We start from the raw sequence: 19,560 nt of genomic DNA, 5'->3' as shown, positions 1-19,560 counted from the left end.
ATAAATATATATTCGTTTGTTATTACTTTAAAAAACAAGCCGAAACAAGAATAAATTAAATAAAAACGCTGCACTTATTGAAAATATTCAAGGGTACAAGCTATAGTGTGGGATTATTAAATGTATCCTGGGTTTTAGAGGTAACTAACAAAAGTATGACCCACAATGCGGTGGGGTCCGTGGGATACACCGTCTATCAGTCTTAATTTCCGTTCGACAGTCTCACGTAAGATATATTGCAGTGATTTTTGTTTAATTTGTTTTCGTTTCGGCTTTTTTTTAAGTTATAACAAACTGATATAATTAGTCAGAGGTTTGGATTTGCTGCCTTTAACGCAGTCCTTCCTCGTGATTTTCTTTACTAAACTTGATCAAAATATATTAATGTTTACTAATATATATATATATATGAGTATTTTTATAGATGTGTTTGAAAGTTTATTAAAAACCTTCTTCTAACATAATTTCTAAAACATCATCCATTTAAAGCGCACAAATCTATGAAAACTTAAAAAAATAGCTTTATTTATTAAGACAGACCTAATAATAGGCACATGATTCAAATTTGATGTTTACAAACTTAACAAATGCAATTAGTTTGCAAAGATTAACTTTATTACAGATTAGACTTCCAAACATCTTAACACAAACCTAGTACAAGTCAAAATAAATAAATATAATGCATGGAAGTTAAGTACATTACGTTAATACGATTTTGAAGACTCACCGTGTTATTACAATGCATGTCGCCACATTAGAAAATGCTCTAAATAACGGTTATGCATCTTCATAATAGATTTGCAGTGATGTTGCCATCATAAAAATCTCCATCGTAAAGATGTTATACCCTACACATACCACTCCTCTCTTTTACTTTCTATAATCCTTCTAATCTGTAAGACAACATTTTCCCGTTTCAATAGCCCAGTAAGCTAGGAATACTTGACTGGTTTGTCTTCATTTGGAATAGTATATCTTGTGTACACCCGAACTGAATCACGTTTCCAGACAGATAATCTTGATTTTGTTCTACACTGTTTTTGTCGGTTTTGTCACTGAACTTTGTGTTATGGCTTTTCACCTTTAAAAGACGCTACATTTTGCTTACCATGACTGTCTTACATATTTCTGCAGGTCTCATTCTGGATAGTCCAGGTACCTCAAATAGATTCTTATTTGTTTTCCAACATTATTAAAAACAATGACTATCTCCATCTTTTATATTTTATGTTCTGAATCGTAACTTGTTCTCATAATCTCATTATACATATATAAATATTTTGTGTTGGAAAGGGACTCGTATAATCTTTCCTAAAGCGATTACTTTTATGTCCCATCACACTGCTTAAGAATCGAAAACCACCAAAAAAATGTAGTACCGATACAATCTGTTTCACTGCATCATTATATTGGTTGCGGCTGTTATGTAACTTACAGATCTACATTTTCAAAACCGTTTCAAAGTAACGCATTCATCCCTGTGAATACCATCTAACCAACACTAAAAAAACATTACAGTTATACTATGAATTATGACTAATATTTAACATTACTACGACTATGCTGAATACACCTCGTCAGCGACAATAAACTTTTTATCCACGCTAACGAAACAATGGATACACCTTAAACATCTAATCGTTACTGAAAACGTTATGACAATACTGAAGATCTCAAAACTAAGGATGTTATAATTAGAGTGTAAACGTCTTATTAATAGAAAAAATGATTATGGCTAAACTGTAAACATTTTCTCAGTGTTAACAAGGATGTAGCTACACTATAATACTTTATTAATATTACTAGAGTCATTCTTAAACTGTAAACAGCACTGAGTGGATATAGTATGATCTTACTTTTATTTGTTCATATGTAGACCCAGATAGAATAATTATTTTACTTAACGCTATGCGAACATCATCTGTCTTTATATTTATCACTTTTGTTTTTTTATTCACAATAAAGTGTCAACAAATTAGTTTTGTTATGGTCCTAATAATTAATTAATTATAAACTTCCAGTATCAGTAATATCTCTTTTTGATAAACTATACCACCTTTAGATGAGCTTTAAGTACCACCAGAAAGGTGGCGTTGTCTCTTTGTTAAATGAATTGTTTTATCGATTAACACTGATAAACTATGACCTGCTGCCTTCCTTCCAGTTTTACACTGATAAATTAGGGACGACTAGCGCAGATAGCCTCGTGTAGTTTTGCGCGAAATTCAAAACAAAAAAAAAAACAATTTTCATCTTTTTGCTTTACAATTTAGATCTTTGAAAACTTGAGCCTTGTATGAATTATAAATTATTTAACCCGAAGCAGTGACTATCAAGATATTCAGCTAGTTTTCGGGCTCAAGGTTTCTTAACTTTGTTATCAAGTAAAGTGTTACTTTAAAAAAAACAATAACAAGTACAAATGTATATCCACATTTGAACGACAGATGATGCGAAATTCGTGGTTTCAACTTTTTAAATTTAAATTAGAAATTGTACAATAGGTGTCACTACTGTGCATGATTGGCCTAACCACTGTAAGATATGAATGTAATATCTTAATCGATAAATTAACAATTTACACAGTACGAAATCGTCAGTTTCAAGTTATCTCACACACGTGTAGTGCACATAAGCTACTGTAAATTCTAAAGAAATAGTTGAACGGCTACAGTTTTAAGTTTCTTGTCTAAAGTTCTTGGGCTAAAGGTTAGTATAACACAACCCACTATTATTCGTATTTTTCACCAGTTATTTCTCTTTATTTGTAGAAGAGTTTAGGAACATTCAACATCAATAATTCTCAATCATTAAAGAGTAATTTAGATTGTAATCTGTTTGTTGTTTTCCTTCTATTTACTCGGTTTGGTTTGCTTGATTTGTTTTTACATTCGCGCAAAACTACACGAGGACTATCTGCGTTAGCCGTCGCTAATTTAGCAGTGGAATACTAGAGAGAAGTCAGCTATTCGTCATCACCCACCGCCAAATTTTAGGCTACTTTTTTACCAACGAATTATGGGATTGACCGTCACATTATAACGCCCCCACGGCTGAATCTATTGGAACCCCTGACCCTCGGATTACGAGTCGCGTGCCTTAACCACCTGGCCATATCGGGGCCTGTTTACTAGAAGAAAAGTAAACTATATTTAATTTCAAAGTACGTAAGTATTAAACAGTAAAAAATTAACTTAGTGTGGATTGAGCAGTAATTTTCAAAACTTTTAGGTGTTTTGTGCATGGAAATTTGGAGGAATATAACACACGTTTTACTTTCAAAATCCTTAAGATAGTTAGTTGTACACAAACATATTTAGATATATTATTAAAAGTTCTGAGATTTATAGAAAATTCAATATCATGACTTACTGACAAATGTCTTATAGACACACGTGGTGTGAAACTATGGAAGTTCTTTGATGTTCTTAAGAAAGCTAGTAATAAGGCAAGAAGCTACATAAACTACTTCGTTATGCAATCATTTTCTGAATTAGACACAGTTGGTATTTACAAAATATATGCTTTTCATTAAGAATAGACACGTTTTAAAGTATTCAAAATATTTCATATTGGTGTTATTGATGACTGAATAATGTAATCACTTACTCTCTCTACATAATGACACGCAAAGATGTAACAGTTTTCGAAATTAGTTGAGTTATTAGCTGGTTATTAAAGATGATTCACACATGTTTGCAATGTTTGACAAACTCTTCAGAAAACAAATTACATCCAAACGTTCTACAGCAGACTCGCATTTGTATCATAATAATAATTGTACAAACCCTATATTTACATATGAAGTTTGAGCTTACTAGAACACTAGCCTCTATATCACTAATGTCACTTTCGAATAATCACACCTAGATTTTGAAGACAGTCACCAACATGACAGATATTGCTGTAATAGACTCACAACTTCAGTACTATCTTCTATTACTGGTACAACAACATTTACATTACAAATGTAACATTAGCAGAGCAACATCTACATTAAATATGTCAGTCTGCAAGTCACATCCTATAGTACAGAAGCCGCTCTAACGGTCCCACTTCTATATTACAATGTCATTCCAAATACAAATATCACTGTACCTGTTCCATATCCATATAATAAAAGGATCTTTACCAAAACCTAGTTTACAAATATCACTCTAACAGACTAACAAATGTATAATTGTCACTCTAGAAGATAGACACCTGCATTACATGTCATTCTGTCAACCTCTGATCACTATTTAAATACCATTCGATAGAGAAATACCTAATTACAAATTTCACTGTAACAGACCTAAAGCTATTTCAGAAATGTCACTTTTGTAGACTCACACCTGCATTACAAAGGTTTTTTCTCTGTTCACTATTTGAATATTATTCGATAGACAAATACCTAATTACAAATGTAATTCTAGCTCGGTCAAATATATTACAAACATCACAGTAGCAGACCAACAACTACATTGAAATCCCTATTCCACCAGTTCCATAACTATATTACCAATATTAATTTAACCAACCAACATGTAAAACACATTTGTCACACCATTATGTCAAAAAGCTATCTTACACTCTATCATTTGCACATCAGTAATGCACACTCCTACATACACATTCCATTTTTTTTCTACTCCTTCTCCTAAATTACAATTTTTACTCCAGCAGATGAACATTATCTAGCGGATCCATAGATGTGTTATGAATGACATTATACAATTCCAGCACCTATATTATGAACAACAATGTAGCAGACCATCATCTATAACCACAAATGTTATTCTCACAATCAACACCTGCATTACAAATATCTGTTTTTCCCTTCCCACCACAAGTTTTGAATTATTACTCTAACAGCCCTGCATCTATATTACAACTCACACATCCGAACAAAAAAATCTGTGTTACAAATGTTATCTAGTAGACTGACATGTACATCACAGCTCCTACTCTCCCAGTCCCACAAATATATTGCAAATACGAGTATACTGGTTTAACGCCTATATTACGAATGTAGTGCATCAAAACTGAACTATAAAAGTTTCTGTGCTACAGGAACACTTATATTACAAATGTCTCTATAATATACCTAAAATTATAATAAACTTTCAATCTCTCAAACTCACCCCTACATTCAAAATGTCTCTTTAACAGACCAACACCTTCGCCACAAATGTCATTCGACCAGTCCCACTCTTAAATTATTAATAACATTCTAGTATCCTAACACTTAGGTCCCAAATGTTTCTCTACCAGTCATTATCTAGAGTACTAATTTCACCAGCTTCACCTCTACATATTAAATGTCTTCCTACCATTCCTCTCCATACTTCAAGTTTCATTCTAGTATCCTAACACTTAGGTCCCAAATGTTTCTCTACCAGTCATTATCTAGAGTACTAATTTCACCAGCTTCACCTCTACATATTAAATGTCTTCCTACCATTCCTCTCCATACTTCAAGTTTCATTCTAGTATCCTAACACTTGGGTCCCAAATGTTTCTCTACCAGTCATTATCTAGAGTACTAATTTCACCAGCTTCACCTCTACATATTAAATGTCTTCCTACCATTCCTCTCCATACTTCAAGTTTCATTCTAGTATCCTAACACTTAGGTCCCAAATGTTTCTCTACCAGTCATTATCTAGAGTACTAATTTCACCAGCTTCACCTCTACATATTAAATGTCTTCCTACCATTCCTCTCCATACTTCAAGTTTCATTCTAGTATCCTAACACTTAGGTCCCAAATGTTTCTCTACCAGTCATTATCTGGAGTACTAATTTCACCAGCTTCACTTCTACACATTAAATGTCTTCCTACCATTCCTCTCCATACTTCAAGTTTCATTCTAGTATCCTAACACTTAGGTCCCAAATGTTTCTCTACCAGTCATTATCTAGAGTACTAATTTCACCAGCTTCACTTCTACACATTAAATGTCTTCCTACCATTCCTCTCCATACTTCAAGTTTCATTCTAGTGATCCGTATTTTAGTTACAAGTGTCACTCTAACAAATATCTCCCCTACATTAGAAGTGTCAATTTTCCACTCACATGTTTCCAGTAGAAATATTATTCTACCGGTCACATACAAACTCATGTATATATTACAACTGTCACTGTAGCTAATTAACATCTACATTACCGTTACTACTCTAGTAGATTCATATCTTTCAATATCTCATTTACAAAATCTCCTAGTATGAGGAATCCCGTGTCACCAGTTGTAGCCAACATTTGTATGACACAGATTGAATCTCAAGTGATCAAATCAGCCTCACTTCCACTATTATACAGACATGTTGACGATACAGGTGCTGGATTAACATTTACAGAACAGACACTTAGTTTTTTCAACCACGTTAACTCTATACACCCCAACATTAATTTCACCTGTGAACAGGAACACTAACCAAATAGCATTTCGTGACCTTAAGATCACAAGAACCGATACACAACTGAAAACAGAAATCCACAGAAAAATCACCTATACTGGACAATACATTCCCTGCGACTCAGCACATGAAACAGAACAAAAACTCGACGTGTTAATAAACTAAATAAACACAGCCACAAAACTATGTTCACCCGATAAAATTAACACTGAAATCAACCAAATAAAACATTAACAGCAACAAATTTCTTCTAAAAACCGTTGAAAAAATTATACCCACTCACCTAGATCAACAACAAACAAACAATAATATATCCAAGGATACAACAAACTACAAAACCTTACACTGTTGCATATCATATATTCCCGACATCAGCGAAAAAATAACCAACATTTGGCAAAAAAAAACAACTCATAACAAAACACAACATGTATAAACTACACTGACAAACACCACACCAACATAATTTATAAAATATAATACAACAACTGCCACGATTTCTATATTGGACAAACAAACAGAAAAAATGGAAATCAGCTTCAAAGAACACGAAAATAACACCTTTACGCATTTTTTAACATTGCAAATCAAATGAACACAACATAAACATAGAAAACACTAAGTAGGGAAACAAACAGAAACAAACGTAAAATCAAGGAAGCCCTACCTATACAACAACTAAAACCAAAATTAAACCATCATAAAGAAACCCCTCTATATCTATACTCATTAATACTCTAACATCTAATTGCAATGCCCCCTACAATCCTGTACCCGTTTATACTCTCGTCCCTAAGACATGTGCCCGGCAACCGTCAGCTGCAAATTGTGTCTTTGTCAATCTGAAGATGACCTAAGAAGGTGGAAACGTTGTTCTCTGCTTTATTAGTAAAAGTGTTAATACCCATACCAGCCGTCCTGAGATACATTTTTACTTCAAGTGGGTTTCTCGTCTCAAGAAAAACTATATTATATCAGTACAATGTAACAATACTTGTCTTTACAGCTAGATTACAATATGCAGTTTCCCTATCTGTTATGTATCTGCTTTAAAAATCACTTTTACAGAGAGTAGAGAGAGGAAGCACATCATGGTAATTTGATAAGAGTTGGCAAACAATTATTTATAAGCATAATGGAGTGATTTATTTTGGAGGAGGTTATAGTACATGTTTCGACAAAGCATTGGTCCGTTTACAGATCATAACGAAAGAAGACAGATCAATGTTCTATAGAAACAAGTGGTATGTTCTCCTAAAAAATAAAATACTTCATTATGCCTGTAAATTATTGTTTGCCAACTTATTATGATTCTTATGCACCTACATAAACATTACAAGTGTTTCTGAATTTCACTAAAGTCGTCAAATCCCACACCTATATTACAAATGTGACTCTACGAGATAAACAACAGTACTCTAAACATTACTTCAATAAAGTCACATATTTATCCCCTTAGCACACACACAGAGAGAAAAAAACTGTATTAGAAATGCCATTTTAGGATACAGACACCCACATCACGATTGTAAGACTTCCGGTTTCACACCTATAATCACCAATACTGTTGTAGGACACCGGTACCGATATTATCATTCTACAAGACTAACATATATTATTTCTGTCTATCTATCTGTCCCACATAATCAATATAAACGTTATTCTAGGAGACCTACCTACGTCCCCCGCTAGTACAGCGATATGTTTATGGATTTACAACCCTAAAATCAGGGGTTCGATTTCCCTCGGTGGGCTTATCAGATAGCTCGCTGTGTTTTACTGTAAGAAAACACGCACACACAGAGACCTACACCTGAAGTGTCATTCTAGCCAGCCAATACACACGTAAAAATGTTTCTCTGTTAGACTCACATTTCAAATAGAATTTCGATGTTAAACAACAATATAAATATTTTACTGCATACATAAAATTACAAAGCGATTTATAATACAAAGATTTGACAATGTTTATTGTATACCAACTACTATTATGCATATTTCAACATACAAATCGCGTGATTTGAGGGAATAAACATATCAAGCAGACAGATAGGGTTTTCTACAACAAACTTTCATTAATGATCAAGATAGTTTCAATAATAAAGATGGTTTAATTGATATCAATCTGTTCGCCGTTGGAACGTGTAACCCAATCATTTGGCTGCAGTTATCAGGTCAGAGGGATTTATCTATAATTAATTAAAAGATACGTTTATATCTGCAAATTTTCTTGCATTGCCAAGTGGTTAAGACACTCGACTCGTAATCCGACGGTGGCGGGTTCGAATCACCGTCACAACAAACATGTTCGCCCTTTCAGCCGTTGGAGCTTTAAAACGTGACAGCCAATCCTACTACTCGTTGGTAAAAGAGTAGCCCAAGAGTTGCCAGTTGGTGGTGATGATTAATCGTCTTCCATCTGGTCTTACACTGCTAAATTAGGGCCGGCTAGCGCAGATAGCTCTGGTGTAGCTTTGCGTAAGTTCAAACCAAATGTTCTTCTTTAATTATTTCAAATAAATAGAGGATATGGAGCGCCTTTTATTTTTTCATATTCTGAACATTTTCTTTATTTCCAGACGCTTCTACTCTTATCTAGTTTTTAACAGTTAAAAGAATAGATAAAGAAAAACCGTTGAGAACATCGTTTGTTTTATTTTTACTTGCATAACGACGTCGTTCTGCGAAGCTCAAATTTGTTTTTGCAGGCATTTACCGTTAACTGCTTTACGTTAGATAAGGACAACTAATGACCATCAGGATGGTAACTTTTCGGATAGGTGTGTTGTATTCCCTCCTGCTGCTTACCGCTGTCTGAAATTATAGCTTAGCTGAATCCTTTAATAATGTAGATTATTGGACACTTGGGGTCTACTTACGGTGTGGATCGTCTTCTAAAAATAGAGCATGCGTCTGTTACACAGTCTTGTAAATGTGCCTGTAATGTATTGATGATGCAAAGTTATAGCTTCAGAAAACTGTTAACACACTCTGTAAAAAAAAATAATCTAACAAACATTTAACTGGAAATTAACTTGCGAGAAGTTGTGGTTAACACTTTTGTTAAAAGAAAAATGTTTAAAATGCTCTTTTTCTTTTCCGTGTATATTACCGCATTGGTACGGAAAAAATAATCATATCAGTGTTCTATATATTTATGGTTCCTGGATATTATATGAATAATTTAATAACTCTTATTTCCTACTTCATAAAAAAAGAAACTGGGATAATTAATGTCTTCACTGCTCTGTACAACTGGTACTAGCGAAACATTTCAGTAAGAGATGTTGAAACAAACGTATTGATCTATAACTCCTGAATTATTTCTTTACTAAACGAAACGTTTTTTTCTTTAGAAAAGTATAATATTTTTTCAGCCTCGGCATGGCCAGGTGGTTAAGGCACTGGACTAGTAATTTGAACGTCGCGGGTTCGAATCCCCGTCACACCAAACATATTCGTCCTTTCAGCCGTGGGGACGCTATATGTCACAGTCAATCGCACTGTTCGTTGGTAAAAGAGTAGCCCAAGAGTTGACGGTGGGTGGTGATGACTAGCTGTCATCCCTCTTGTCTCACACTGCTAAATTAGGGACGGCTAGCGCAAATAGCTTATAGCGTATAGCTTTGCTCGAAATTCAAAAACAAACAAAACAATTTTTTTCAGCTCTCTATTAAAAAGAATATTAGATCTAACCACCGACAAAACGTTCAGAACTGAAAAATGAACCACGAATCTCAGATTCGCCTTACTTAATCCACTCTGGATAAACTGAAAACCAACCAAAGTAAAAAAACAAAGAAAAAAACATGATGGTTTATTCTTCTTACAAAAGCAAAGGAACTTAAATTGCCCCTAGAACTCAAAGTAACATAAATTTGTTTTAGCAACGTGTCTTTGAGTAAAGCACTATTATTGTGTCAATTGCTATTCCTGTCCTTACATGATAGTGTTGTTTCCAAAACTATAAAAGTAAAGAAAATTACTATCTTTTGATACACTTGCGGTTAATAACAACATTGTTGTTTCTTGCTCCTGCAATAACCGAATCTAGTATTTATAAAAATTTGATTTATTCATGATACCTGAAGCTTGTCTATTTCTATCTTGTATTTTTAAAATTACTCAATATGGGTTTGTTTGTTATTAAGCCTAAATTATCGTCTTATGTCAACCTAAGTATCGAAACAGATTTTTTTTGCGTTATAAGCCTTAGGATCTATTGCTGAGATACAGGTGGAGAAAGATCTCATGTTATTCATTTTTGAATCGGTGTGTGTGTGTGTGGGGGGTTAAATTATTCAGTTGACTATTATTTTTTTCCATTTAAGAGTTTATTCGCGTGTGAAGAAGGCGTTTGTCTTGTTGATAAAACACAAATGGAAATATAAGTACATCCATACACTGCAGTGTTATGAATACACTCATGACTTGTAAATTTCCCAAAATTATGCTATCTCAATTTCTACTTTCTTGTTTTCAATAGCACAAGGATTCTATGTGTAACTTTTTGATCAAATTCATAATATTTGTTTTGTTTCGGACTGTTTAGTTCAAAGTTCGTGAGAATGTTGGGTCCACTAGTGGTAAGTATTTAACTGGAAAGATAAGTGATCTGACATTTCTGTATTTTGTTTGAGTAGATTTTCCTTTCATATCATCCAAGGTATTGTATCGTAGCTGTATCTATAATGTAATCCCACACATTTTAATGAACAAATCCATTTTAATTTTACCTATAAAAACATTGTTAGTTATTAATACTGCGTGTTGGAACTACATTGTAGCTATATAAATATATACACACAATAGCGTAAAGTAACCTTGCACTACGGTTCTAACATAATCCTCCGAACTCATTCTTAAACATAGTGATTATAGAAACACACAACAATGGTTTAAAGTAACCTTGCACTACGGTTCTAACATAATCCTTCGAACTCATTCTTAAACATAGTAATTATAGAAACACACAACAATGGTTTAAAGTAACCTTGCACTACGGTTCTAACATAATCCTCCGAACTCATTCTTAAACATAGTAATTATAGAAACACACAACAATGGTTTAAAGTAACTTTGCACTACGGTTCTAACATAATCCTTCGAACTCATTCTTAAACATAGTAATTATAGAAACACACAACAATGGTTTAAAGTAACCTTGCACTACAGTTCTAACATAATCCTCCGAACTCATTCTTAAACATAGTAATTATAGAAACACACAACAATGGTTTAAAGTAACTTTGCACTACGGTTCTAACATAATCCTTCGAACTCATTCTTAAACATAGTAATTATAGAAACACACAACAATGGTTTAAAGTAACTTTGCACTACGGTTCTAACATAATCCTTCGAACTCATTCTTAAACATAGTAATTATAGAAACACACAACAATGGTTTAAAGTAACCTTGCACTACGGTTCTAACATAATCCTCCGAACTCATTCTTAAAAATAGTAATTATAGAAACACACAACAATGGTTTAAAGTAACCTTGCACTACGGTTCTAACATAATCCTCCGAACTCATTCTTAAAATAGTAATTATAGAAACACACAACAATGGTTTAAAGTAACCTTGCACTACGGTTCTAACATAATCCTCCGAACTCATTCTTAAAAATAGTAATTATAGAAACACACAACAATGGTTTAAAGTAACGTTGCACTACGGTTCTAACATAATCCTCCGAACTCATTCTTAAAAATAGTAATTATAGAAACACACAACAATGGTTTAAAGTCACCTTGCACTACGATTCTAACATAATCCATCGAACTCATTCTTAAAAATAGTAATTATAGAAACACACAACAATGGTTTAAAGTAACCTTGCACTACGGGTCTAACATAATCCTTCGAACTCATTCTTAAAAATAGTAATTATAGAAACACACAACAATGGTTTAAAGTCACCTTGCACTACGATTCTAACATAATCCATCGAACTCATTCTTAAAAAAAATAGTAATTATAGAAACACACAACAATGGTTTAAAGTAACCTTGCACTACGGGTCTAACATAATCCTCCGAACTCATTCTTAAAAATAGTAATTATAGAAACACACAACAATGGTTTAAAGTAACGTTGCACTACGGTTCTAACATAATCCTCCAAACTCATTCTTAAAAATAGTAATTATAGAAACACACAACAATGGTTTAAAGTAACGTTGCACTACGGTTCTAACATAATCCTCCGAACTCATTCTTAAAAATAGTAATTATAGAAACACACAACAATGGTTTAAAGTAACCTTGCACTACGGTTCTAACATAATCCTCCGAACTCATTCTTAAAAATAGTAATTATAGAAACACACAACAATGGTTTAAAGTCACCTTGCACTACGATTCTAACATAATCCATCGAACTCATTCTTAAAAATAGTAATTATAGAAACACACAACAATGGTTTAAAGTAACGTTGCACTACGGTTCTAACATAATCCTCCAAACTCATTCTTAAAAATAGTAATTATAGAAACACACAACAATGGTTTAAAGTAACCTTGCACTACGGTTCTAACATAATCCTCCAAACTCATTCTTAAAAATAGTAATTATAGAAACACACAACAATGGTTTAAAGTAACCTTGCACTACGGTTCTAACATAATCCTCCGAACTCATTCTTAAAAATAGTAATTATAGAAACACACAACAATGGTTTAAAGTAACCTTGCACTACGGTTCTAACATAATCCTCCGAACTCATTCTTAAAAATAGTAATTATAGAAACACACAACAATGGTTTAAAGTAACGTTGCACTACGGTTCTAACATAATCCTCGGAACTCATTCTTAAAAATAGTAATTATAGAAACACACAACAATGGTTTAAAGTAACGTTGCACTACGGTTCTAACATAATCCTCGGAACTCATTCTTAAAAATAGTAATTATAGAAACACACAACAATGGTTTAAAGTAACGTTGCACTACGGTTCTAACATAATCCTCCAAACTCATTCTTAAAAATAGTAATTATAGAAACACACAACAATGGTTTAAAGTAACCTTGCACTACGGTTCTAACATAATCCTCGGAACTCATTCTTAAAAATAGTAATTATAGAAACACACAACAATGGTTTAAAGTAACCTTGCACTACGGTTCTAACATAATCCTCCGAACTCATTCTTAAAAATAGTGATTATAGAAACACACAACAATGGTTTAAAGTAACCTTGCACTACGGTTCTAACATAATCCTCCAAACTCATTCTTAAAAATAGTGATTATAGAAACACACAACAATGGTTTAAAGTAACCTTGCACTACGGTTCTAACATAATCCTCCGAACTCATTCTTAAAAATAGTGATTATAGAAACACACAACAATGGTTTAAAGTAACCTTGCACTACGGTTCTAACATAATCCTCCAAACTCATTCTTAAAAATAGTAATTATAGAAACACACAACAATGGTTTAAAGTAACCTTGCACTACGGTTCTAACATAATCCTCCAAACTCATTCTTAAAAATAGTGATTATAGAAACACACAACAATGGTTTAAAGTAACCTTGCACTACGGTTCTAACATAATCCTCCAAACTCATTCTTAAAAATAGTAATTATAGAAACACACAACAATGGTTTAAAGTAACCTTGCACTACGGTTCTAACATAATCCTCCGAACTCATTCTTAAATATAGTGATTATAGAAACACACAACAATGGTTTAAAGTAACTTTGCACTACGGTTCTAACATAATCCTCCAAACTCATTCTTAAAAATAGTAATTATAGAAACACACAACAATGGTTTAAAGTAACCTTGCACTACGGTTCTAACATAATCCTCCGAACTCATTCTTAAAAATAGTAATTATAGAAACACACAACAATGGTTTAAAGTAACTTTGCACTACGGTTCTAACATAATCCTCCAAACTCATTCTTAAAAATAGTAATTATAGAAACACACAACAATGGTTTAAAGTAACCTTGCACTACGGTTCTAACATAATCCTCCAAACTCATTCTTAAAAATAGTAATTATAGAAACACACAACAATGGTTTAAAGTAACCTTGCACTACGGTTTTAACATAATCCTCCAAACTCATTCTTAAAAATAGTAATTATAGAAACACACAACAATGGTTTAAAGTAACGTTGCACTACGGTTCTAACATAATCCTCGGAACTCATTCTTAAAAATAGTAATTATTGAAACACACAACAATGGTTTAAAGTAACCTTGCACTACGATTCTAACGTAACACAGTAAATTCATTATTCAAAATAACAGTTTTTCACTTAACAGTCTTAAACTTTTGACCAGCTAATATATATATATTGGGTTGAGGAATAATTCGTGAGCGTTTTCTCAAGTTAACAAAATATATTCATAAATGAAACGCTTTCGCAAAATATTTCATGTCATTTGTTAGATAATTTTTTGCTCTAATAGATGGTGTGTTTGATTTTCATATGTCTTTAATTTTTGCTTTCATTTTCAGCTCATTAAATGGAATGTCAAGTGGACAAAATCGAGCATTTTCGACACCATCTGCTTTTCGCATTTAATTTCTTGCAATTTCGTTTAAAACAATACATACTATATACCTAGGTATTACATGAAATAAAGTATCATAATAAATGTTTTGGGTGTAATATGTTCATGCATTGAAGTATTGTATAGTCTTGCATGTAATGCTTGAATGAAATTATTTAAAAACGCTCACGAATTATTCCTCAACCTAATATATATACTTACATTTCTAATGTTCTGTTACTGCAATACAAGCCAGCCATTACTTCTATGTCGTTAACCACAAAACAGTAGTGTTAAGCGATGAATCAGTTTTACTAGGTTTCAAATATTAAAATAAGTGTCAAAATTAAATTATACGATAGTTTAACACCTACATTTCTATTAATTTAGTATATTAAATTATAGGATAGTTTAACACCTACATTTCTATTAATTTAGTATATTAAATTATACGATAGTTTAACACCTACATTTCTATTAATTTAGTATATTAAATTATACGATAGTATAACACCCACATTTCTATTAATTTAGTATATTAAATTAGAGGATAGTTTAACACCTACATTTCTATCAATTTAGTATATTAAATTATATGATAGTTTAACACCTGCAGTTCTATTAATTTAGTATATTAAATTATACGATAGTTTAACACCTACATTTCTATTAATTTAGTATATTAAATTATACGATAGTTTAACACCTACATTTCTATTAATTTAGTATATTAAATTATAAGATAGTTTAACACCTACATTTCTATCAATTTAGTATATTAAATTATATGATAGTTTAACACCTGCAGTTCTATTAATTTAGTATATTAAATTATACGATAGTTTAACACCTACATTTCTATTAATTTAGTATAGTAAATTATACGATAGTTTAACACCTACATTTCTATTAATTTAGTATATTAAATTATAGGATAGTTTAACACTTACATTTCTATCAATTTAGTATATTAAATTATATGATAGTTTAACACCTACAGTTCTATTAATTTAGTATATTAAATTATAGAATAGTTTAACACCTACATTTCTATTAATTTTGTAAATAAAAACAGAATACTGTTTATTCGTTGACTCAGAGAGAAGAATCTATGGTCTATCTATCTTATTTCATTATTATCTTATCCCCCCCCGAGTCTAGGGAGCTCGCATAATACAGGAAAACAAATATTTCATTTTTTTCTTAGTTTAGTATTAAAAATAATAAACGTTGCATTAATATATTTAATTTATTTACGTTCGTACAGTTTGTCCTCAGTTACCTATATTTCAAGGAAAATGAGAGGATTGGGTAAGATCTGTGAGGCTAACGCTTTAATCATTACAGGACCTGTACCCCTTGAGACATGATCTACAATTCGATATACAACCTCCAAGGTACGATTCAGCAGGTTTTATAATTTTTGTTGCTTGTTAGAAACAACGTGACAATACTTTCACAGGCGCAACAGAACATTCTAGTAAGTAATAAAAGGAAACAAAACTTGTCTGTCAGTTTGCTTTTTTTTGTTTTTGAATTTCGCGCAAAGCTACACGAGGGCTATCTGCGCTATCTCTCCTTTATATAGCAGTGTAAGATTAGAAGGAAGGCAGCTAGTCATCACCACCCATCGCCAACTCTTGGATTACTATTTTACCAACGAATAGTGGGATTAACCATAACATTATAACGCCCCCACGGCTGAAAGGGCGAGCATGTTTGGCACGACGGGGATGCGAACCCGCGACCCTCAGATTACGAGTGGCACGCCTTAACACGCTTGGCCATGCCGGGCCACTATAGGAGTGACAAGAAACAATACCCAGTTTCCGTCATTCTACCAGAAAAATGGCATAGCGTATATTAACAAGCAATGCATCATTACTGTCATTTTGCCATTGGAATGACAAGTAACGTCTGTGTATTAAGAGCTCATGATTAATTTATTTCCTTTAGTGTTGATTTCAAGATGAAACAATATCTTGTGGATATATCCTATTTTGCGGTGCGGAAGTACATATACAGACGAGAACACCTTTAAGACGTGAAATAAAGTACTGAAATAATTTAACATTAACAGGTTAAGGATAAAACTCTTCAAGGTAAATGATGATTCAATGAATATTTAGGCAGCTCTGAAAAGGATGAAATACACTGACATTTTATAAGGAAAGTTTTTCAGACGTTTTGGGATAGTTACTGTTTCTTTATAAGGACTTCCGTCATTAAAGAAATAGAAAATTAATCATTCCGAAAAGTAAATTACCTATGGTCAGCGCTCTTCGATACCAGCCAGTTATAACCGGTTATTTTATAGTCATATTAAACCGATCTTATTTATAATATGTGATAAATCTTTCAGTTTAGAACTTTTTTTTTAAAGTCTTCTAATTTGAATAATCGATTAGAGTAATCGGGATTATTTATCAAAATTTAACTGGTAATCAAATAACCTAAATATCTCCCATCACGAGCTTCAAGTACATTTTTCAACTAACACATTAATACAGCTGTTAACATTTTTGAAGATAGTTCTATGAACGTAGAATCACAAAACACCACGTTCGTTTAGGTTATTTATAATGTTATAATAAATGTTTAGCCACAACATTCTTTTCCAATTGATTACCTAACATGTATATGTAATTACATCCCATCGGTGATGTATATTTGAGAATGGTTTAGTTCTTTGTGTTCCATTCTAACTCACTGATATGTTTTTGCATGTTTTTATTCAAACATTCAGTATAACGTGGCCCGGCATGGCCTGGTGGGTTAAGACGTTCGACTCAAAATCCGAGGGTCGTGGGTTCGAATCCCTGTCACACCAAACCTGCTCGTCCTTTCAGCCGTGAGGGCGTTACAAAGTTGCGATCAATCCCACTATTCGTTGATAAAAAGAGTAGCCCAAGAGTTTGCGGTGGGTGGTGATGACTAGCTGCCTTCCGTGTAGTGTTACACTCTGTTAAATTAGGGACGGCTAGCGCAGATAGCTCACGTGTAACTTTGCGCGAAATTTAAAACAAACAATCAGTATAACGTAATATATTCTCACCTTATATTTTTTAAGGACAGCCTCATAGCGTTCACACGTATCGTAAATCATATCTCCTAAGACTAGTTCATGGTCTTTACGAGAAAATTCGAAATAAGACGTTTAAACCGCTTCTTCTAAACGTTGATACGTCGCTAACCTTATGAACCGCACACATTCGCTATATAACTCTCGACTGAAACAGATTAGACGTCTCTAGATTGTTGAGTAGCCTCTACATTGTACAGTAAAACCTGTCTAAGGCGGAATCGCACGAGACCGAGTATTTGTTTGTTTGTTTAGAATTAAGCACAAAGCTACACAATGGGTTATCTATGCTCTGCTTACCACGGGTATCGAAACCCGGGTTTTAGTGTGTAAGTCCCCAGACAAATCACTGTGCCACTGGGATGCTGGAGATCGAGTACAGTTTCCGGCTTAAGTAGGTTTTTCCGGCTTAGACACTGAGCATGGATATCTTGAATTATGTATAATTTTTAACCGGAACGTTACACTTGTTTGACTCAAGGGAACTAGGATGTTTCTGAATAAAGTTATCATACTGTTTATGCTATATTTATTAGAATAAGAACAAAAATAGACATTCAAAATATACATAAGTACACAAAATCTTACACAAATTTATTTGAAGAAAGTGTCCAATTTCAACTGTTTCGTTTTTTTAATGACCTCTCTCATGCGGTTAAAAGAAAAGGCCAGTTCTACAGGAAGTTCAGTTTCCCCTTCATTTTTGCTTACAGTTTTTTGATAGCGTTAATATAAATTAATACTTGCGATAAAGTAGGAATTTTTATTTCCTCACTACCTTTTCCATTTTGTTCATCTTCTGAATCTCTGAATGTTTCTGTTAAAACATTCTTGTCAACGTTCACAAAAATTTCCGCGTTCACAGAATCATCTGCATCAATCTTCTCAATCAGAGTCTGGATTTCACTAGAATCGTCATAACAAACAACTTCTCTAAAGTCTCCACCATTATCAAGAATAAATTCACAGTTTCGAAAGCACTTTATTACGTATTCATCTCTTACGCAGTTGATTGAATGACTTAAAATACAATTGTATCTGACACGTCAATTTTCATGGTCATTTCAGATGCTCTCTTACAGTCGTCAATGTTTACAATGATATGCTGAAACATCAGTTTTTCTGTATTTCAATTTTTATACATTGTATAATTCCATTATTTAGTGGCTGTAGAACTGATGTTGTACATGGAGGTAGAAAGACTAAACGAACATTTGAAAGTTGAACTTTTGGGTGACAAGTTGAATTATTTAGGAAAAGTAGAATACGTATTTCTATTTTCTTGTTCCATTCTTTTGTTTAATTTGTAAAAAAAAATTCCTCGAATATAACACGTGTCATCCACTCCTTTTTTATTCGCTTTCCATTCCACAGGAAGGTGATTCTTCCTTAAATTTTTTGAAACAGTGAGGATTTTCACTTTTACCCATTACCCATGGTTTCTCTGGTTTTCCATCAGCAAATGCGACCAAAAGTACAATCAATCGTTCTTTCGAATAGCGACCTCTGGAATAATGACGGCAGAAAAAAGAACAGAATATATTTAACCAATACT

This window comes from Tachypleus tridentatus, chromosome 4, assembly GCF_004210375.1.
Source record: "Tachypleus tridentatus isolate NWPU-2018 chromosome 4, ASM421037v1, whole genome shotgun sequence".
NCBI classification, from domain to species: Eukaryota; Metazoa; Arthropoda; class Merostomata; order Xiphosura; family Limulidae; genus Tachypleus; species Tachypleus tridentatus.
This window is presented reverse-complemented; position numbering follows the sequence as displayed.